Raw genomic sequence first — 22,777 nt, forward strand, 5'->3', positions numbered from 1 at the left:
AGAAAGTATATACCATAGATAGTGTAGATAATGAATGTGGTAAGGAGGATATCCAACATCCAATCGAATTTCTCAGCTGTTTCTCATTAGGGGTGCTTACAGAAGTAACATTTCTGTGTGTGTTTGGGCCCCTGAAAGTGCTCTACAGCAATGACATAACATACACATAGCTGCAGAGAGCTTTTTAAATGGCTGATTGAATCTTAGGGGCTCTAATTCATGGCACTTTGTGTAAAGTGCCATGAGTTAGAGTGGGGCCCTGATGTGTATAGGCACACTGAGCAGTTTGTCTCCTCACAGGCTCACACTTACGATAAGAATGATTGTGACCCTGTTACAAAATGTGGTTTCAAAGAAAATCTTAAATCAACCATAATTGTATTGAATTTTATTGTAAAAAGATTTTATGACAACACTCAAAAATTAGAACTAAGAACAGGAGAGGCTACTGGAATACCTGTCCATTTCCTAAGAATCACATTATGTTTATCAGATACAATTCTGCTTTTTAAGCCGTGCAGGAGGCACTTTCCTATCAAAGTGGCTTTATAATGACCATCAACAAAAGTCAAAATAACATACTTGATAGAGTAGATGTTTACCTACGATAGCCTGTATTTGAAAGTAGCCAGTTATAAGTGGCAATGTCAAAAGTGAAATAATTTAACCACAAGAAAATGGACATTATACAGACAGGCTTAGCAAATGGGTGGATGAAAACCTGGTGGTGTTTAACACCTAAAAATACAAGGTTCTCCACCTTGGGAGGAAAAAATCTGCAGCATCCTTATAGGCTCAGCAGTGCTACGCTGGCTAGCACTATGGAAGAAAGAGACTTGGGGGTCATCATGGACCACAAGATGAACATGAGCCTGCAATGCGATGCTGCAGTAATAAAGCAACCAAAACGCTGGCTTGCATCCATAGATACTTTCCAAGAAAATCCCGGAACATTATTCTCCCCTTGTACTCGGCCTTGGTGAGGCCGCAGCTGGAGTACTGTGTCCAGTTTTAGGCTCCACAATTCAAAAAGGATGTGGAGAAGCTTGAGAGAGTCCAGAGGAGAGCCATGCACATGATCAGAGGTCAGGAAAACAGACCTTACAATGACAGGCTGAGAGCCACGGGACTCTAGCCTGGAAAAGCGCAGGCTCAGGGGTGATCTGATGGCCACCTACAAGTTTATCAAGGGTGACCACCAGGATCTGGGGGAACATCTGTTCACCAGAGCGCCCCATGGGATGACGAGGTCGAATGGTCACAAACTCCTGCAAGACCGTTTCAGGCTGGACATAAGGAAGAATTTCTTTACTGTCCGAGCCCCCAAGGTGTGGAACAGTCTGCCAGCGGAGGTGGTTCAAGCACCTACATTGAACACCTTCAAGAGTAAATTGGATGCTTATCTTGCTGGGATCCTATGACCCCAGCTGACTTCCTGCCCTTTGGGCAGGGGGCTGGACTCGATCTTCCAAGGTCCCTTCCAGCCCTAATGTCTATGAAATCTATGAAATCCATGATCAAGGAATATTACCCAACATGGAAGATGTTTACATGAAACAGGTTGTATTCTCTGAAATTTTTAAATGACATTTACCTATTTAAGAACATGTCTTTTTTAGCTCCCCTTCAAGATATCTATAATGATTTCATCTGCTCATAGGTAGATCCAAGGTTTTAAAAATGGGAGTGCAGCAGCAAGATGCCACAAGCGTGGTTACACTCCCTCACTCCCAGCCTCTCTCCAGCTTCCAGCAGGGCATGCAGACTGCACCACAGGAGCAACAGCTGTGGATTTTACCTCAGTTTCTAAAGCAAGAAAACAGTTAGGAATCCCCCCACACCCTCTTGGTAACCTTTCCCTTTCCCTCCATGCCCAGCAGCACCTCCTCCCACCTCCCCACTCTTCCTCTCCTTGTCCTCTCTACTTATAGATATGGGAACAGGAAGGCAACTGGGACACCAACTCACAGGCACTGCCCCTTTCTAAGTGTGTCTTGGCCTGCTTCAGCTTGGGCTGCAGGGAGGTTGCACAGGGAACAGGCTTTGTCAGGGACAGCAGAGATAGTGGGGAGGTTCCCCCTGTACATGCATGCTCCCGTGATGGCAGGCAACTTCCAGAGGGACAAAAGAGGGAAGCTAAACCTGTCTGCCATTGCCACTGCCCCCAAAAGACCCGGTTTTCAATGCAGCCTGACTGAAATGGAGCAGGAGAAGCTCTGTTCTAACCAGATTCTCACAACCTCCATCAGCCACAGGAATAAAACCTAGGCATCCTTAGGCATTCCTAATTCTGGTTTTTCCTAAGATTACCATGCCTGACTGGGAGAGACTGAGCTTTTTTTCTGTTAACATCTTACTGTTGTTTTCTTTTTTGTTTGTTTGTTTTTCTTTATTTTTAAATACATATAATACATGCATGCATGCATACGCATACACACACACACACACACACACACACACACACACACTTGAAATAACACAGGAAGATAGAAAGCTGAGAGAGAAAAAGCGAATGAGGGAATTTTTTTTTTCCAGATTCCTTACTTATTTTGTAATATGCCATCTATACAGCTACAAAGCTAGCTTCCTCTTCATTCTGTTCGCTGCTCTTCTGCATCCTTATGTTAATAATATATTATTTACATGTAATAAATCTTTCTAAATTGGCTTCTAGCTTCCTTATCTTAAAAGATTATTACAGTTATGGTTAAGTTCCCACAGCATAGTCTTTCATGCAGGTTTTTACTTAACATCACTGCTTTGAAAATCCCTAATATATTTAATTGCAACAGCAATTATTATGCCATTTGTAGGCATTCTTCCTAGCTAGAGATATCATCTCTACTTCCATATTGATCTATGTAGAGAACTAGTGAGGAAGAAATAAGACAGAAAGTGAAAGAAGAGATAGCATCAGATAGATAGCCATACTGTACATTTATAGAATTTCTGCCTCTTGTAAAATCACATATTTTTCTCCATTTGTTTCTCACATGCTCTATTTGCCTTATTTTTAATTATGAAAAGCATAACTGTCCCTCCACTTCTCCAGTCTATTAATCATTGCTGCTACATGCACCACATACTATCCCATGTGCACTCCCAGATCTAATACAAGCGCTTAACAATTGTGTGGCACTTCTTCCTATTTAGTCTTCTTAAAATATTTAAGAATATTAGAAACATTATGTTCCTTTGTCCACATTTTCAGTTGGAGAAACTGAAGCTAACATCCCACATTCTGTCTCTTTTCTAAGGTCATCACAAGGTTGCCCAGACACAGATATTTAAAGAAGACAGTTAATACCAATTCAAGGTATAAAATAACGTGACTTTAACACAGTGCATAGATACCCCATGAACATTTTTTTAATACAGAAGTAAAGAAGCCTTATTTTGATGCAACTCTTTTGTTGTTGTTGTTTTTTAAAGTAATTCCAATTAAAAGACCATTTTGAATGGAAGTATGAACACAGGGGTATAATGCATTTTTTCCCAATTCACTTAAGAACATATACATATTAACTTCCCAAAGTGTCTCACTATAGACAAACCATCAATTTTCATGTTGAAAATGTTTTAAGATTGAAATTCAATAAAGAATGGAAATCATCTCTTGTGTATTTGGGGTTATAAATGTCCGTCTGAAAAAAACCCAAAAAATATTGCTGAAGAATGCAACTTACTGGTTTCTTTTTATGTTCAGTCTTCCCATTTTGAGATTTCTTTTCTTCTTTAACCAAAGTATCTAGCAAGATACTTTCAGCATGTCAGCTGTTAAATATTAACTGACTAATTGCTATATACAGATAAGATGGTTTAACTAGTTGTGGTTGGAAGTATATTTATCAGTTTCTAGTCAGAAGAGCTTTAGGAAATTACTCCTAGAGCCCTGAACCACCCAAGAATAGACCCAGAAGCAAAAATTTCTTCTCGCTATTGCAAACATTTCTGAAAGATTCATAATTTAATATTCTTGCACTTATGGAGAGGCAACACTGAGTGTAGGAAAAGATTGAGAAATAAGTAATGTTTAGAAGAAATGAACTTGCCAGAAAGGGGCCTGGTAGGAGTGTGGGAGCCATTAATGTAGTGCTCCACTGGTTTGGGCTGCACCACACGGGCGCAGCTGGCATGACTTTTGTCCAACCCCAGCATGGCTCCTACCCTACTCTGAGTCTCGGGTACATGGCTAGGTTGTGGCAGGAGCTGTGCCAGCTGCACCCACGTGGCCTGAAGTGGCACATTGAAACAGCATGGCACCATCATAGTTTGGCTGCATGATGGGAGGGGGAGGAGATGCAGGAAGAAGGCAAGGGGAACATAGTGCAGTACTGGCCCATGCAGACCAAGATAACCTTTAGCTCCCAGCTCCCTTCTCTCTCTTCCCCCTGTACTCAGGGACCAGGTCATGTCCCTTCCCTTACACCTGGATTAGGGCTGGGGCACCCCTATTTTCCCTGTGCAGCCAGATTGCAACCTGTTGTGCTTGCCTTGGGCAATCTAGCCTGTGTGCTAGATTGGGCCCACTAGCTGGATCCATGCCACTGATGGACTGGGCAATGCCCATCTGACCCATGGGGCAAGAAGGTTGAGCACCACTGCTTTAGAAAATAAGAAACAGAATGCATATTAACTGATTGATCCTGTTTGATTTCCACAGTTACAAGTAGTCAGAGGCTTAGGATGTCCAGAGCCTGGGGGTATAGCCTGATTTCTGTGCTTAATAAATCTAAGGGAAATAGCCTTCATCAATTTCTCTAATCCCTTTTTTGAACACGAATATGTAATATTGTCCTATACTAATCCTGTGACATTGACTTCCACAAGGTAATATGCATTCCATTGTGTAACTCTCTCAGGCACTACTAGCAATGTAGTTGTGACACAACAGAGCTCAGCACAAAGGGTGTGTACAGAAGTGCTCTGTGCATGTTTTACAGCACTGTAATTTAGACCACTTTTTATAGTGCTATAAAGTTACTCTTAAACATGTCAGAAGAACAGTGTTGCGGGGGGAGGGGGTTCTGAGCCACCCTGCATATTGCAGAGTAGGAGGCAGGGGGCACTTCACAGCTTCCTAGGGCTTCTTAACTGGTCAGATATTTGACCCAATGTACTGAAGTTATTTAAAGCACTGTAGGTTACTAAAGTGCTGTAAAATACAGTGTTTGAAGTTTAATGCCTCACCTATTTAACAAAGGTTAATTTAAGGTTCTGTACCCCTTTTTAAAATTCTATAAAGTTATGCACTTCTGTTAAGTCATGGCAATAAAGTGGTTTAAATGGCAAAAAAGCAACTTCTGTACACACTCAAAAGGCTGAAACTGTTTGAAAAGGAGCTAAAGGCTCTGGAAATAAGTTTGTCTTCAGCTTTTTTGCTACCATGGCTGTACCATTCATTTTACCCAAGCTAATTCTTCTGTCAAGTGGGCCTATAGGAGAGTAGAGCTATAATGGATCGGGGGATGGGGAGGGCAGCCTGCTCTCCTCCTACCATTGACTGCATTCTAATTCACTTCCTGTGCAGGCCATCACATTGGTCTGGTATTAGCCCAGGTGCTAGTTTAACTTATCACCCAAGAGGTGCTACAGCAAGGAGTAAACTGGCTTACACAAGCAGCCAAGCAAATACCCTACCTGCAGAGAAGCAGATTGGCATGGTTCCTTCGGCTGATGCAGGATGGTGATTGGGTATCTCTCTTAACATACCATGCATACTGGTGCCTTCATGTAGCTTTTTGCAGGAGCTTTCAACAAGTTGATAGAGCTTTTAAGAGCCCTTCTTTCTTTTAGTACAGCAGTAGTTTTGGGTATTCTGGGACCATGTTTCCCAGTGATACCCCATTCTGACAATCTAGGCAGATTGCCACAATAGTGGACAGGTAAGCATGGAGGCATCTGAAGGGATGCTCCAATGTCCCATATCTTCTAAGAAAGGTGAAGTGGGATTGCCCTCTGGAGATGTGCAGATACCTCCATTCTGTGTTTCTTATCTTCTGCTATCTATGGTCAATGGCACATAATAAACTTATTGGGCAGGGAGGGGGAAGAAAATCCTGAAATTATGTGATTATACCATCATAATAAAAAGATACAAACCAGTTGGAGCTCTCAAAAGTTGATCAAGTTTCCCATCATTTCAATGGATTGCTGTATTGGGGTTTGTTTCAAAGGGTAAGGCACATAATCAGGGAAGATTTGGTTAGAATGGAGCTTACACTGGGTAATCCCTGTATCTCTCACCCTAAAGTAGGATACTTCCTTCCTTTTATTACTCTCCAGCAACAACTGGAGCAGATGATATTTCCTCACTCACTTGGTTACTGTGGTCCAGTATTCAAGTACCAGCAAGACCCAAGACTGTTTAACTTCTAAAGTCAGAACTTCAGTAAGTTTATTGAAGCCACAACCCATTGTATTCATCCTTTTATTTTTTAATATTAAGAAATGTATAACAAAGAAAAAGTAGTATAATAAAAGTAAAATATAGCATAGTATCCTTTGCAGTTAAGAATCCATGGCCTATATCACAATAGATTGCCTTGGCTTGCATATTTTCAAGAAGCTTCAAGTTAAAAATAAAAAAAATGGATGCTTAGTTTGATGGCAAGTTGAAATACTGAAAACTAAAGCTGTTTGGAAAAACTATAAAACATTTTAGAAAACTTTTATCAAATGCTTTTTAATTCATAATTCCTTTTTTTAAACATTCCTCTCTGCCATGCATTTAAAAACTGCAGACCTTGTTTTGTTATAAATGTTGAGTTACTTCAGTTTTCTTCAGGGGGCTCCTTGGAATACTTTGGATGAGACCTACCAGTGCTGAGTTAAGAGGCACTATCATCTCTCATATGTTGCATTTTGTGTTCCTATTAATGTAGCCCAAACTGCATTAATCTTTTGGACAGATGCATCACACTACAGACCCATATTGAATCTGTGACCCACCAAGACACCCAGGCAATAAACAGGTGTCTTCAGTGAAGCACAGTCAACTGCACTTCTTGCAGCCTTGCCTCCGTGTTGGGGAGCATGAGAATCTCCTGCAGGGAATTTCCTCCCACATGCCTACAAGTGCAGGAGTGGGAATTGAATGGGTGTAACCCTCTCCACTCTTGCAGATGCACATAGGGAAATCCTTTACAAATATGGAGGAGGGGATGGGGGGGGGGAAGTATTCCTCCTCCCCCGCCCCCTAGTCAGATGCATAGGTCAGGCTGAGTAAGGAATCACTTTCCCCTGTTCATCCAGACCCAGGGAAAGATCTGGCAGAACAGGAAAGCACCACAAATGTTACAGACACAGTAAAGGGGCAGAGTCTATTACCACCTTTGGTTATGCCAAAGGGGAAGGACTATTTGCTCAGCATTTGTGCCACCATAAAAAAAGGAAAAGTGGCTTAAATGAGATTTGTTTCTATTTGGTTCCTTCTCCACAGTACTACAATTCAGCCAGTTATTACCCACTTTGTATCTTTGTTCTTGGTTACTCTTCTCAATGTATAGCACTTTGTATTTAATTTAAACTTGATCCTGTTGGCTTTAGCCCAGCTTTCCAGATTATTAATATCCTTCTGAATTGTTCCCATGTCCTCCAGTGCATTTGCATTTGCAGTCCTTCCTACTTTTGTGTCCTTCCTACTTTTGTGTCATCTGCAAATTTGCTCAGGAAGCTCTATATTCCAGCATCCAGGTAATTAATAAGTGCATCCAGGTAATTAATAAGTGCATTAAAGTGCACTAGTCCAAGGACAGACCCAGATAGGACTTCACTCAAAAACCTCAAGTTTTGACATGGATCCATTTATAATCACCCTTTGCTTGTGACTATTGAACCAGTTGTCTGTGCACCTTAAAAGTAGTTTTGTTCAGCCCACATTTCTTCAGTTTATTTAGCAGACAGTCATGTTGGACTTTGTTAAAGCAGAGCAAGTTTGTTTGGCATGATTTGTTCTTTCCAAATTCATGCCTGCTGTTCCTGATTAGCTTTTCCTCCTCCAGAGGATTACAAGTGACCTTTCTTATTATATGCTCCAGTAATTTACCAGGTATTTAACTTAGACCAACTTTCTATCATTCCCCATTACTTCTGTAAAGCCTGCTGGTATTGTAGCCCCTCCATCCCTTTTAACACTGTTTATGGGGGCATGCTATTTGCCTGCTTTTTCCACCATGTGCTGTAGGTTTCCACCTCAGGACTTTACTCAAACTTTGTTCTACCTCTGAACATCTCTCGGCAGCCTTAGTATACTACACAATCTCTCACCAGGATGGCTTTTGCTGCCTGGAGCATACCTTCACCTGCCCCAGATCTATATAGCCCTTCACCAAACAAAAAAAGTAAATGGAAACTTTATCATCCTAATGCCTGAGATGGAGTCACTGTAATGCCAATCTTCCTTCCTAGGTTTACCCTCCTCCTAGCACAGGCATGTTCCTGCCCCTAATGCTTCTCCTCTATTTCTTTGTTAGTCCTGCCTGCTGGAGTTTTTAATTCTCAGGGACCCACACCCTTATTAGCCTCCCCCCAGCTGCAGCCCTTCAGGCTAACTAGCTGCCTTCTTTTAAAGGCAATTAGCAAAAAAAGTGTCAACTGAAGTATAGATTGTACTGATACTCTGTTAAGGTGAGGTGATAATGGGCTTCATCTAATTGCATAGATTCAATCACAGGTTTGGGAGTTGAGGGACCAGGTCAGGAGTAAGAGGAGAGCAGGATTCTTCCTTCTCCTTCTCCTTCCCTTCTTCTTTCTTTCTTCCATCTGGAACAGGTGAAACCTAGCCTAAAAATGGGGTGGGGTATTGCAGACTTTGAAAGAGGCAGGAATTCATAGGAATCACCAGATCTACAAAGGTGTCCATTTGGGGAAGGGCATGGTGGTGCTTCCATATGAGGCTGCTCATTCTTAACTTGTGTCCCCCAACAGGACTGACAGAGCTGGGTCACTTCATTCCATTTTGGGGTTTGTTTGTTTTCCCCCCTTTGTCATTGTCACAAATTCTGTTATGTTTTGGGATTCCTAGCATGTCATATTTTTTTTTCTTGTGTTTTATTATACTAATGAGGCATGTGTGGTCTCATTGGAAAGCCCAGGTTCTACTATATTTACTTCTGATATTGTTATTACTATATGGATTGTGTTATTATTGTTAGGTATATCTTTATGGTTTTGGATATGGTTTAGCCAGAGAACTCGGGAAGCAGGCAGAATTGCTAATAGCTCCTTGCAAATGTGTCCTAGACTTAAGACAATTGCTACTCACAATAGCAGACAAGGGGCCTCTGGTGGAACAGGAACTCCTGGGCACTTTTTGGTCTATAATGGGAGCAATCAACTCTACAATGCTAATGGCATCTGGAGGCACTAGTCCCTTCAGCTGGAGGGGCTTCAGGTGTCTCAGGGTGGCCAGAAACATAGAGGATTCTGGTGACTGCTTGCAGACTTTTTAGAGCCTAGCTAGGCTAGAGTATTCATCTTTGAATATCAGATTTGGGGGTTCACTGGCTCCAGTTACCAGGTCTGGTAAAAGCAGTAGAAAGGCTGATTTCTAGAACTCTGGAAGGACTCTTATGGTAGCCAAGAGGTAGCAGATAAGAATGTAAGAATCTGTACTTGCTTTCTGTTTCTATCGCCTAACTTCTGGTCTGGTTTGTTTTCAGAATTCTTTCATCCTTTGCAATAATGTGTAACCCTGGAGGCAGCGCTACCTGCAGCCACATCCAAATTTTGGGATCCTCAGGTGCCAATAGGTCTTGTCCACTCACTCCATCTCCAGGCTGGGAGCATCACTGGTGGTCCTCCCCACACCAGACCACACACACAATAACTATTTACAATAGTTTATTTACAATAATAACTGAGTAACAAATTTGACATCCCATAAATAACAACCAAAATACTTTCAATGAGCTCAATAATAATCTGTACCAGCAGATAAAGCAAAGACTTATCATATAACAAAAGCAATTATGTTATCAACTTTAATACTCAGGCAACTTTAACAAGTATATACGCTTAATCAGCCAGGTCTTCACAAACGGCTCTGCCTGCAGCAGAGTAGCCCACTGTGCAGTGGCTGCAATGGAGCCCTGGAGAGCGATCCTTGCTGTGCCTCACAAGAGGGATGATGATGCTGGCATCTGGACAGAAGATGGAGGTGCCTGTCAGGACCACAGGTGTGGCTGCATGGAAACCAGGGTTTCTTCCCTTGTCCAGTCTTTCTTGGGCACTTGCAATCACTCACACCATTCCCCAGATGCTTCCCAAGCCAGCTCCCCTGTGTTTGGCACCTGGAGTGACTCTTCTCAGCTATACTTTATTGAGCTCTCTGCTGGAGCTCCCACACAGCCATGATAACCTGATGCTTTCCTTAGCTCTCTCAGAACCTCCTCTAGCAACCCCTATCCCTGATTTCTTCCAGTGACTCCCTATACCCAGCAATTTTTAAGAGTGGGGAGGGGAACCCCTTTCCACAACCCTTCTCCTTCAGTAAAGGATACCAGGCAATCCTGGGTACTCCATTAGCTGGTGGCTCCTCTGCCCTCAGTAGCAGCTCACTCGGTCACAATTCTTCTGCTAGTCGTCCTTTCAGAAGCAATTGTCCTGGTAGCAGCCCCCACAGAAGCAGATGGGGCTGAAGTTGGTTGCTTATTCCCAGTTCCTTATGCCCAGTTCTTTTTTCAAAGCTAATCTAGACCCAATAAAGCTTGTTAGCAATGAATTCCACATCCTAAAGAGAGAGAATTTCATTATCTATGCATATGTAGTAGTTCATATGTAAAATAATATCTGGGTTGTCTGGAGAGGGAGGGGTTTGGAGGAGGAGCAGGGGGATTGAGGCCTGGGTCTCTTGGGGGGTGGGGGGGAGCAGGGCGGAGCAGTCCACTAATTAATATTTGAAATAATATCCCACATAAAGTACAGAACCCTAAGTGAAGGTCAGATTAGGATGGTATTATGGGGCAAAATACTTCTTGGGCCACCCCAAACATCCTGTCAATGCCACTGGAGGACTATCCCAAAGAACCTGGACCATAGTCCCATTTCCCCAAAGCACGGTTTGGCCATGCCAGGCTGCCAATTAACACCCCCCATGCCCACTGTACTAAGTATAATACCTTGAATAAGGAACTGGCTTTCAGGCTGGGATTACGGCTAGAAATTCTGCTTGGGTCACCCATCACAATCCCTCTGCATCACTGGGGGCCGCTACTGGATGCATCTGACCAGAGTCTTGCCCGACCCAAAGTGCCATTTGGCTACGCCAGGCTGCTAACTGACACTGCCTTTGCCACTGTGCTAAGTATATGGATCTGAATAAGGAACTGGATTTGGGGCTGGGATTATACCTAGAAATCCTTTTTAGACCACCCCATGCCATGCTTCTGTGGGACCAGGGTACTCTCCTGGACATCTCTGACCACAGATTTGCCTGACCTAAAGATCCATTTGGCTGTGCCACGCTGCCAACAGACAGCACCCCAGCCATTGTGCTAAGTATATGGAACCAAATAAGGAAATGGATTTGGGGCTGGGATTATACCTAGAAATCCTTCTTGGCCCACCCCACAAAATGGTTCAGCAGCCCTGAGGGACTGTTCTGGACATCTATGACTAAAGACTTGCACAGCCCAAAGCACCATTTAGCTGCATCAGGCTACCAACTGACACCACTGTCTAGACACTGTGCTAAGTATCTGGACCCGAATAAGGAATTGGAATTTGGGCTGGGATTATACCCAGAAATCCTTTGTAGGCCACCCAAGACCATTTCTCTGTGTCACTGGGGGACACACCTGGAGATCTCTGACTTGCCCAGTCCAAAGTGCAGTTTGGCTGTGCCAGGCTGCCAACTAACAGCACCCCAGCCACTGTGCTAAATATAAATGCGGGAGTTAGACTTGAGCTAAATAGGCAGCTCCAGATGGTAAAGTGAGCCCTTTAAATGTTCTTGTCAACAGCCTGCTCCATCATGGGATGTAGCAGAGACCCACTAATATCTTTGTCAGTGGGCTTACTAGCACTGCTGAAAGGCAAGTGTAACTGGTTTAGGCAAAGCACTATTACTACTCTGCTGCTTCCCAAAACCAGGCTACTACACTCAGTGCAGCCTGCATAGGAAACATTTGGTGGGGTCAGATCATGAGGGGGTTTTGTTGTGAGGCTGTGCATGGGACCAGGGGGGAAACAGGAGGTTCAGAAGACTGTAGGGACTGTGGAGATAGCCAGAAAACTGGAGCTGTTGTGGTCAACAATGTTGAGAACTACTATATAGTTATAATATATAATTATATATATTATAATAATATAATATATAATTATAATAATTATAATATATAATAGTTATAATATAATATAATATATACTATATATACTTTATATAGTATAATATATACTATATATACTATATTTCCACAGAGAAAAGTGGAATGAGAAACTGTCTTACATAGCTGTCTCCTAACCTAATTAGGTGCCATCATAAAATATAACTAGTACTTCTCCCTCTTCCAAGCCCCACTACCCTTTGATATCCAGTATACTGTATGCTTCCCCCCACCTCCTGCTATGCCTAGTGCTGCCCAATTTGGAGAACCAGGCTTAAATGGGGGCAGGAGGCCTGATCCAGGCTGGATGGGGGTGGTGGGTCTGATCTGGACCAGTGGAGAGTGGCAGGGGAGCTGATGTGCCCAATCCAGGCCAGTGGGGGGTAGGGATGGGAGGAGAGCAGAGGGCTTGATCTGGGCTGGCAAGGGCAGTGGAGGCCTAGTCTGGGCAGGCAGGGGATGACTGTCTGCCAGGGCCTGGCAGGGTCCCAGTCTGGTTCACCTACACACCACCAGAGAGCAGGTGAGCTAAGCAGGTGCAGAGCCAGCTTGGCAGCTATTAAGTCTGCCCCTGCTCACCAGCCGTCTTAAGGAAGTCAGAGCACTGTACGTTACAGGGGCGTTTTAACTCTTACTGTGTGACCACTCAGAGCATGTGCTAACTTTAACACCATCTAACACTCCTTAAAGTTACCACATGCTGATTTTAACATGTAACTACACCCTAACATGAATGCAACATGAGGTGCCCAAAACCAGTTAAAGATAATTCTCGCTGGAAGACAATTCTCTCTGAGCTACTCACAGGGTCTTGAGCTTGTGTCTTTCTGCCATAACATGTGGACAGACCTGTTTTAAGAGAACTTAACATGTATTTAAGGTAACATGAATGATTCTGACTCTGTGCTTCATTTATCAAATATGGTCACTTGCATTTATTTAGCTATTAGTATGGATTCTCTGATCTCTCATCAAGGCCAAATATTTGCTCACAGCCTTTGCAAAAACCTCCTTTACATTTTTATTTCTCAAGCTATATATAAGAGGGTTGACCATGGGAGTCAGGACAGTGTAGAAGACAGAGAAAAGCTTATTGAGGTCTCTCAATGTTTTGGTTTTTGGCAACAGATACACAATGATTAGCGACCCATAGAAAATTGTGACCACAATAAGGTGTGAGGAGCAGGTAGAAAATGCTTTTTTTCTTTCTGGTTGCAGAAGGCATTCTCAGGACAGTGGCAATGATACAAATATATGATATGGTTGTCAGTAGAAATGGGGGCAGTGTGAATATGGAAGCCAGGATGAAAGTAACAAGCTCAATCATGCTGGTGTCACTGCAGGAAAGTTTCACCACTGGGGTGAAATCACAGAAGAAATGATCAATTTCATTGGGGCCACAGAAAATTAAATGTGGCATCAGAGAGGTCACAATGGCACCAGCCACCATCCCATTTATCCAAGACCCAAGTGCTAGCTGCAAACAGAATCTGCCACTCATAAGAGTTACATAATGTAGAGGCTTGCATATTGCTAGGTATCTGTCATAAGACATGGCTGACAAGAGACAACACTCAGCACCTGCCAGCCAAGTTAAACAAATAATATTGCAAGAAACAGCCATTTAATGAGATGGCATAGTTCATTTGTGAAGAATGTGGCCAACATCCTGGGCAGGATGGCAGAGGTATAGCAGGTCTCTATGCAGGACAGATTGCCTAGGAAGAAATACATGGGTGTGTGAAGCTGCTTATAATTTACCACTAATGCAACAATAAGGAGATGCCCTAATACTGTTGCAATGTAGATTGCTAGAAAAAGCAGGAAGAGAAGATGCTGCAGTTCAGGAATAATCCTGAATCCCACAAGGATGAATTCCATGATGACTGTTTGATTCTCTTCTGCTTTTTCCATGTGGCTTGGCTAGAAGAATTAAAAGAAAAAATGTAATATTAAAGATGTTAAATATCAGTGATGCAGTTTCAATTTCAGTTCATAAATATATAATGTATGCCATCAGACTAGTTAAAAGTAAAATACTTGTTTTGGAGACCAACACATAAGTTTCCAGATGATTGGAATCCTAAGATGTGATTTGGGAGATGTGAAAAAGAATTAAGCACCTTCCAACACTGCCTTTGAGTAGAATGTATAGTTATTTTTTTTCTTAGAAACATTTTAGAAAGTATAGCTCTTAGAAATCATAACTCCAGTGCTTATTTTGCCCATAAATATGCTGTTATCTCATATTCTTTTCTTAAGGATACATCAACATGTCCAACCTCTCCTCCAAAAACAACACTGCTACATTTTGACTTTGATTTACCTATGTTTGCTTCCCTCTTCTAATCTATAATTGAGTTTTGAATGTATAGAACATGTAAAATATATGCTGTATGAGAAGCAGAGAATGCAGTCAACCAAATATTCAATAAATAAATATAATTAAAATAAATTTTTGATATCTTAATTGAGGGGGAGAAAGTATTTATATATCAAGTTAAATGATTAATTTATCAGGTTGCTTATGACATAATACTAATCTTAAAGCTGGGATAGTAAATCCTACATAGTGTTGTAATTATTCCATCCTATCCAATCTAAATCTATAACTGAGAGTCCTCGCAGCATTGGATCAGTGTATATTCACAGTGATCTCTCCTTTGTTCATACCCTCTTTAGCATCTACCATCATTGGTTTAGAGATGTCAGGGGATACATCTCTGACTGCTCCATTTAATAACTATTTATGGATCTACCATCCATGAATATGTCTAATCCCTTTTTTAACCAGACTGTTGTATCTGCCACTAAAGCCTGCTGTGGCAATGAGTTCAGCAAGTTAACTATGCACTGTGTCAAAAGTATTTTCTCCTGTTAGTTTTAAACCTGTCTCTTGCTAACTTTAGTAGTGTCCCCTAGTTCTGGTATTCTACGACTTGTTGAATAACTTCTCCCTGTTCATCATGTCCATATGATTTTATAGACCTCTATTATATTTTCCCCACCCCAGCCCTCTCCTTTCCAAACTGAAGAACCATAGCCTCTTCAGTCTCCCCTAGTACAGCAGGTGCTCCATACCCCTGACCATTTTGCTTGTTCTTCTTGGTATCTTTTTTTTTTACTTCTACTATATCCTTTTTGTGATCTGAAGACCAGTACTACAATCAGTGTTCAAGATCACTGCCAATTTTGCCTACTCATTTAAGTTTCTGAGATATTTCTCCAACTTTGCACCATCAGAAATCACATACGGTGATCTCTTCTGTCTGGGCTTCTGTTTTTCTTTCAGTCTGTCAGTCCTTATAACTCTTTCAGAAACAAACCTTTGATTTTTTGGTATTAGGAAACTCCTCACGAGCTTAAAACCTTAAAATTCTCAAAATAAAATATAAAAAGTGAATCATCTTTGATATTTCTATGGTTTTCAAAACCTGGCTAGACAACATTTTGGCTGGGATGAAGCAGTCAGGGATGGTCCTGCTTTGAGCAGGGACTTGGAGTAGATGACCTCCTGAGGTCGCTTCCAACCCAAACTTTCTATGATTTTATGATTATTTATTTTAATATCTCCAGTAAAGCTGTTGAGCATTTTACTCCATTCCCTGAAACTTGGATTTTCACCTCCACTTCATATTGAAAAGAAATATGGACTACAACTTCATCAATCCCTTGCCTTTGGCAAAAATAGCAGTGGTTCCCTTTTATATAAAGAAATTGCCACATTTTACAATCTATACAAAACTGACTTCCGCATTAACACTGTGGATGTCACTATCAAAGATAAATGCTTGTGTTGACCAAAAAGGTGTATTTTTTCATGGAAAACATTTATTTTGTCAGAAAGTGTTTTTGTTAATGTTTGCCAGAATTTAAGGGTGGTTTTCATACATTTTGATAGAAAATATATTTGTTTTTCAGGAAGAAAAAAGGAAAGTATTTTTGTAAACTAATGAGGTCTATCAAAACTAGATTTTTTAAACCAATTCTCTCCTCCGCCCTCCTCCCCCCCACATAAAAAAGGTTTATTGAAAGCACGGGGGGGGGGGAGTTTGAAAAAAATTGTTGAAATTTCTTACTGGAAAATAAGTTTCACCATCACTGTAAGTGTTTACACACTTGTGTGAACTATAAAAATAACTTATAGTATCCCCATGCATTTACATAGGAATAAGGGCAAGATATATAAACACATTTGTCTTATAAAATTGATAATTCAGTTGTACTCAAGCAGAGAGAAAACATTCATTTACTTTAAGGACAGATTTGATGAAGTCTAAGTCTGTTCAGAAATATACTTCTATTGCATTCCTAGTGGAATAGTAAATAATATTAGCAGTGTGTAGTATAGATTCCTTTCCATCTTCAAAGTATTTTGCAACATGGAGGTCCTTACTTAGCCAAGCACAGAAACACATATTTTAAGACATTTCATATTCAGCACTGACTTAGACACACAAGAACTAACATAACATCAAACTCACTATCCCTTTCAATAATCTTATGCATTACGTGGCACTTATAATAGAAACATATTCAGCACAGAGGCTCACTAAGATATATCTATATATATCATTTATGATTTCACAGTATCCCAAAAGAGTCTGGTGAAGTCTATTTATCTCATGGCAGGTACAAAAGAAGCTCAGAATTTTCCTCTGACTAAGCACTGCCAGGACATAAATATGGGTCCTGAAACTTGTCTTACATTCTCACTTATTCTGTATACTTGAAACTTCTCAGTAATGAGACCTGCATGTTAGTGTTCAGACACCCTGGTTCTGCTGGTGATCTTGGTATGTTTCTCCTTCAAGCTCTTTGCAAAAGCTGAACATCTGACTTGCTTCACCCTTTATCTCACCAAAATGTGAAATCTCCCTTGGCACCATGGCTAATGAGCATCTGAAATTATAATGAGACAAAAGGAATAACGATACATTTTCTTGTATTGTTTTAGAAAAGAAAATGTTGATATTAGTGGTGTCAACTGCTTCATGGAATTTGTTGGGAAGGGAAAAATTTCTGAGTTCAGAGAGCTGGTTCAGACACATTTATGACATGAATATTACCAGTATTTCCACACAGCAACAGCAGCACACGCCACGTGCCCAAGTGGGGAGGGTTCTTGGCAGAGTAAGGGTGATGTCACACATTCAACTTAAAACATGAGCAATTCAGCCATTTAGTCCACATTAAGAGCCCCCATGGAATTGCAAAAGTGTTCTCTTCCAGGTGAGGTTTATCTCCTAACTATAATAACTAAAATAAGTTGCTATATTCCAAAGATTTGCAATCTTAGCATGTGGACGCATGGCACCATCCTAACTCATAATAACTTTAATACATCACAACACAACAATGATTTGCAACTGCTGGAAATGAAAGCATGATACCACCCTGAGAGCAGCTTCTTTGATGCATTCAGCAGGCATATGGCCATGAATCCATAATGCTATGTAGTGGGGAACTCCACCTCTCTTGGGTACTTTTTGAATGGGGTGTGTTGTAGGCCTTGATGGGAGTTGTGCAATTCCCCCCACTTTGTACCCCATAAGTACCTCGCAGAACTGCTTTGGTTTGGTCAGTGAAAGGTAGACATTTTGGGATATTTGTTGATTAAAATATTGGTAACAGAAGATATTCTTTTTTCAAATTTTGGTTTACTTAATAAAAGGTGGTTTGTCTGTTTGTTTGGGTAGGTTTTTTTGGTTGCTCATTAAATAAAAATGTTTTGGTTAAAAAAATACCATTGGATTACTAAGAACTGGGCTACTTAGTAAAAGGCATGGTTTTGTTGACAGACAATAAAGCCTGCTTTGGTTATAAAAAGGGTTTGCATGGGTTTGAATCAAAGATGTGCTAAAACAGCAAATATAAGACTTTGCTCTCAGCAAGGAGTAAACATGTCACCCCTCCCTCATGATTTATGCATCACAACCCATTGCTTCCCTGACCACCTTCCACTCTGAAATGTTGGCATCACAATTGCAGTCCATCTCCTAACTTCTCTTCTTCTTAAGAACCACAAGAGAGTTTGTTTTCTGGTTGGGCAATGTTTAATAAAAGGCATAGGTAAAGCTCTATGGGTAATAATCAACTGCCATCCCTTACTACCATGCCCCACCACTTTGGAAGTGCTTTGCCAGGGCATCTCTCACAAGTATGCCAGGGTGTCTCCTACCTCCAGGGCACTCCGCCACTGGGCACCAGAACAGCCTGCCTGTTACCCAGTTTCATTATAAAAAAAAACCCTTAGGAAAAGCTTCCCACTTAGTCTCACAGAAGTTGTGAAAAAATCTGAGAGAGAGGACAAAGTGAGACGTAGCACTCGCTGGCAGTGTCTACACTAGATGGTGACTGCAGTAGCTTGTTACTACTGTGCAGTAGCATTGCTTGGCATGAAATGTAATGCAACGCTACTGCACAGTAACCATCCTTGACTTACAATATGCTGATGATAGTGCCATCCTTTTGCACAATGAGGAAAACATCCAACAAGCATGTAAGACATGACATGGGGGGGAGCTCTTCCTGTTGGACCTCACGCTTTTGAACTGGGCAGTGCTTCCAGCTTTCTACCATGGCGTGGTATGAGCCTGGCAAACCACTTTCCGCCTCTAGCCCTAGACCCATCACCTGCAGTTCCCACAGTTGCTGAGGGAGCCCCTGGTGTACAACCCATATCTAAGGTGCCTCATGCTGAGCCTGGCCTCTGCCAGTCTCACAGCGATTTTCATCCAGGTGCATGTCCTCCACCTGAGCCATCTCCTTGACCCCACTCGGTTGGCTTAGCTCTCTCCTGAGGCCTTGACCACCCAGCTGGGCACGTGCTCTGTCCGCAGTGTGGACCATCTCTGTGTGACATCCGGGCTACCCTCCCATTGGAGGCAGCAGCCACCCTAGATGACTATCTCCAGGTGGGCCAGGTCTCTTGCTTTTCAGAGACCACCTATGTGTGCTGCTACCCATAGTGGGTAGCTGAGAAAGGCCCCATCTGCCTGGCCAACTTTTTGCTGGGTCAGGCCAAATTGGCCATCCTCAAGAGCCGCCGAAACTAGCTTGCCGGGACTGGCTCAGATGATGCCCTGAGGCTTTTCCGCCTCCTGGTGCAGGCATGCCTCTCACTGGCATTTGAGCATGCTGTGCTCCGGTGGGTGGTGCCCACCTTTCAGACACGCTGGGCCTTAGAAGGAGTGCTGTGCCTTGTGGAAGACGGTCGTCTCAAATACGCGCTCTGATGTCATGACCAGTCTGGGCGACTGGGCTGGCTTGGTGTCAGACTATGACTTGCAGCTCATGCTGCATCCTGGGCCCTCACTAGGCTGCTTTTTTGCCTTCTTTTTGTGTGGGAAGTTGAAGGTTTTTGTTACATGTATGATTGGATGGAGCAGAGTACGAATTGTTTATTTATAGTTATGACTGTGTGGCTGGCACTCCAACCACATAACTAACATGTAAGGCATGACATAGCATGTAGTGAGGGTGTCTGTCACAGTGTGATGTGTTGAATGCGATGATATGGTATTCTTGGTTTGATAGTAATTTGTTTTTTTGCTTTGTAAGCGGCCACCCTTTTTGTATCTCTGAACCCCTGAATAAAGCAGTTAAAAGTCCTTCCTTCCTTCATAACCCTTCCTTCCTTCGACCTAGAGGGATGTGGGCAGGGGGGTTCCCCAGGGCTCAGTCCTCGGGTCTGCACTGTTCAACATCTTCATCAGCAGCTTGGACAAAGGGGTGAAAAGTACCTTGTTCAAATTCACAGATGACACTAGGATGTGGGGAGAAGTGGGCACACTAGAGGAGAGGGACATGCTGCAACTAGATCTGGACAGGTTACAGGGGTGGGCAGATGAGAACTGGATAAGTTTCAACACTGACATGTGCAAGGTATTATACCTGGGAGGGAAGAACCAGAAGTATACCTACAGGCAGGGGAACTCCCTTTTCGTCAGCACAGAGGCAGAAAAGGATGTTGGAGTCTTTATGAATTCCAAGATGAACATGGGCCACCAATGCGAGGATGTGGTCAGGAAAGCTAACTGCACCTTGTCATGCATCCACAGATGCATCACGAGCAGGCCCAAGGAGGTGGTCCTCCCCCTCTATGCGGCACTGGTCAGGCTGCAGCTGGAGTACTGTGTCCAGTTGTGGGCGCTGCACTTCAGGAGGGATGTGACCAGCATTGAGAGGGTCCAGAGGAGGGCCACTCACATGATCAGGGGGCAGCAAGGCAGGCCCTACAAAGGGAGGCTAAGGGACCTGAACCTGTTCAGCTTCCACAAGAGAAGGCTGAGAGGGGATCTGGTGGCCACCTATAAACTGGCCAAGGGGGACTAGCAGGCAATGGGAGAGTCCCTGTTCCCCTGAGTGTTACCGGGAGTAACAAGGAATAATGGCCACAAGTTGACTGAGAGGAGATTCAGACTAGACATCAGGAGGCGCTACTTCACGGTCAGGGCAGCTAGGAGCTGGAACCAACTTCCAAGGGGATGTGGTGCTCACTCCTACCCTGGGGGTCTTCAAAAGGAGGCTGGACAATCACTGAGCCAGGGTCATTTGACACCAGCATTCTTTCCTGCCCATGGCAGGAAGTCAGACTTGATCTGCTCAGGTCCCTTCCGACCCTACCAACTATGAAACTATAATATGCCTAGAGTTCCTAGCTGAGATAAGGGTCTCATTGTGCAGGGGCAGATTCAGAATTTCCCAAAGATTGGGGGAAAGGAGTGGAAAAAGCAGAACAGGTATTTCTGCTTGGCTTGGCCAGGCTGCACTGGGGCTGGGCTCACGTGGGGATGAAGATAGTGACAACCGCAAGGCAGGAGAGTAGTTTCCCCCTCCCTGCTCCATCTCCCAGGAGCAGGCGCAGAGAAGGGAATCCCTTCTGCCTACTCCCACTGCTGCTTTCCCTGTCCCCAGCTGAGCTCAGACCACATGCAGCCAGGCTGGGGCAGACAGGAAAAGTGGTAAGTGGGGGAGTTGGGGGCAGGGATGGGGGAAGAGGAAGGGAAGAAGAGGGCTAAAAAAAAATAATCCCAATAGGCTCCTATGGGCCAGTCCAATACAGAAGGTGGGTGCACTATGCCCCTCCTGGATCCAGTCCTGTCATTGTGCATGGTCCTGTATCAACCCACTCCTGAAAAGTCCTTCCCTTTAAAGAGCTTTTCATTAAAAAGTGGACATGACAGACAAATGGGGACCCAAAGTGAAAGCACCTCATTTCATCTAAGATTACACAGAATACAAGGCATGGAAGTATGGAGAGAGCCAAGCTGTTCTATACTCCAAGTACCTCCATTTTGAAATCAGTGCAGATCAAGCTGCTTGAAAGTGTTAAAAGTTAGCATTGCCAAAAAGCTACAATAGGATGACATTTGGTGCTCATGTGATTTCAGGCATATCACCATTGTCAACAGCCTTGATTTCATAATCTTCACCCGCCAAAGTATAGATCTTCCCCAAACAAGCTAAAAGATTAGTTGCAAATACCATAAGTAGTAGGTTGCTATAGTTGCTGGGATTATCTTGGACTACAGCAGTAGATGTTGGGGCAACTAAGGATGCCTGTAGATGTGAAGGGAGGTTGTTTCAACGCACTGTAATTACAGCATATCAGCAGAGACTTAATTACCATGCTCCAGCAGCCTCTGAGTCTTATGTATCAGTGTCCCCATGCTTCAAAATGGCAGTGGGGGCTTTAGTTAATTTTGAAGCATGGGGATTCTGATGCATGAGGTGTTGAAAATGCTTTAATCAGAGTGGCACTCAGAGATGCTCTAATTAAAGTCCCCCCCCCCACTCCCCCACTGGATCACATGTAAAAATGCTCTAAATGTCTAGTTTACTACCCTGGGGGTCTTCAAAACGAGGCTAGACAATCACCGAGCCGGGGTCATTTGACCCCAGCATTCTTTCCTGCCCATGGCAGGGGGTCGGAAATGGGCTCTAGAAAGTAAGCTATAAGGAATATCAATAAATGATTTCTACAGCCTTCATTGTCTAAATTTTTATTGCATAAATTTATCTTGCACCCACCTTGAAGCAAGCTCTCTCCTTCTCTGTTTAAATACAAGTCCAGAACTTTCAGCATGTTAACTTGGTAGGCCCTGTATTAAAATTTAACGTGTGTGTGTGTGTGTGTGTGTGAAAGAGAGAGAGAGAAGTTATTTAGATTAAACTTAGCTATGAAGAAGAATTTGTGACACAAATGAATGATACCTGACAAGGCTGAACTCCATTAAGACAAGTTTGAGAACACAATCTGAGCCATATTATGAAGGATAAAGAGGAGGAGGAAAACCAATCTTAATGATTTGGGGTATTTATTTATTTATTTATGTATTTATGTGTTGTTGTTTTTTAAACATAAAAGAAAAACAATATTCTCTTGCAAAATGATTTAAGTGTGATGGTACAACTGAACTGTATAAATAGAGGTGACATAACATGTT

The 22,777-nt window shown here is 42.7% G+C and overlaps 1 pseudogene; it reads right to left on the reverse strand.

The window, feature by feature from the left end:
• Positions 1 to 13,265: 13,265 nt before the first annotated feature.
• Positions 13,266 to 14,240, reverse strand: LOC149862219 (olfactory receptor 6B1-like; annotated as a pseudogene).
• Positions 14,241 to 22,777: the final 8,537 nt, after the last annotated feature.

The sequence above is a fragment of the Crocodylus siamensis genome, chromosome 6, assembly GCF_052110815.1.
Source record: "Crocodylus siamensis isolate JL-2025a chromosome 6, ASM5211081v1, whole genome shotgun sequence".
Lineage (NCBI taxonomy): Eukaryota > Metazoa > Chordata > Crocodylia > Crocodylidae > Crocodylus > Crocodylus siamensis.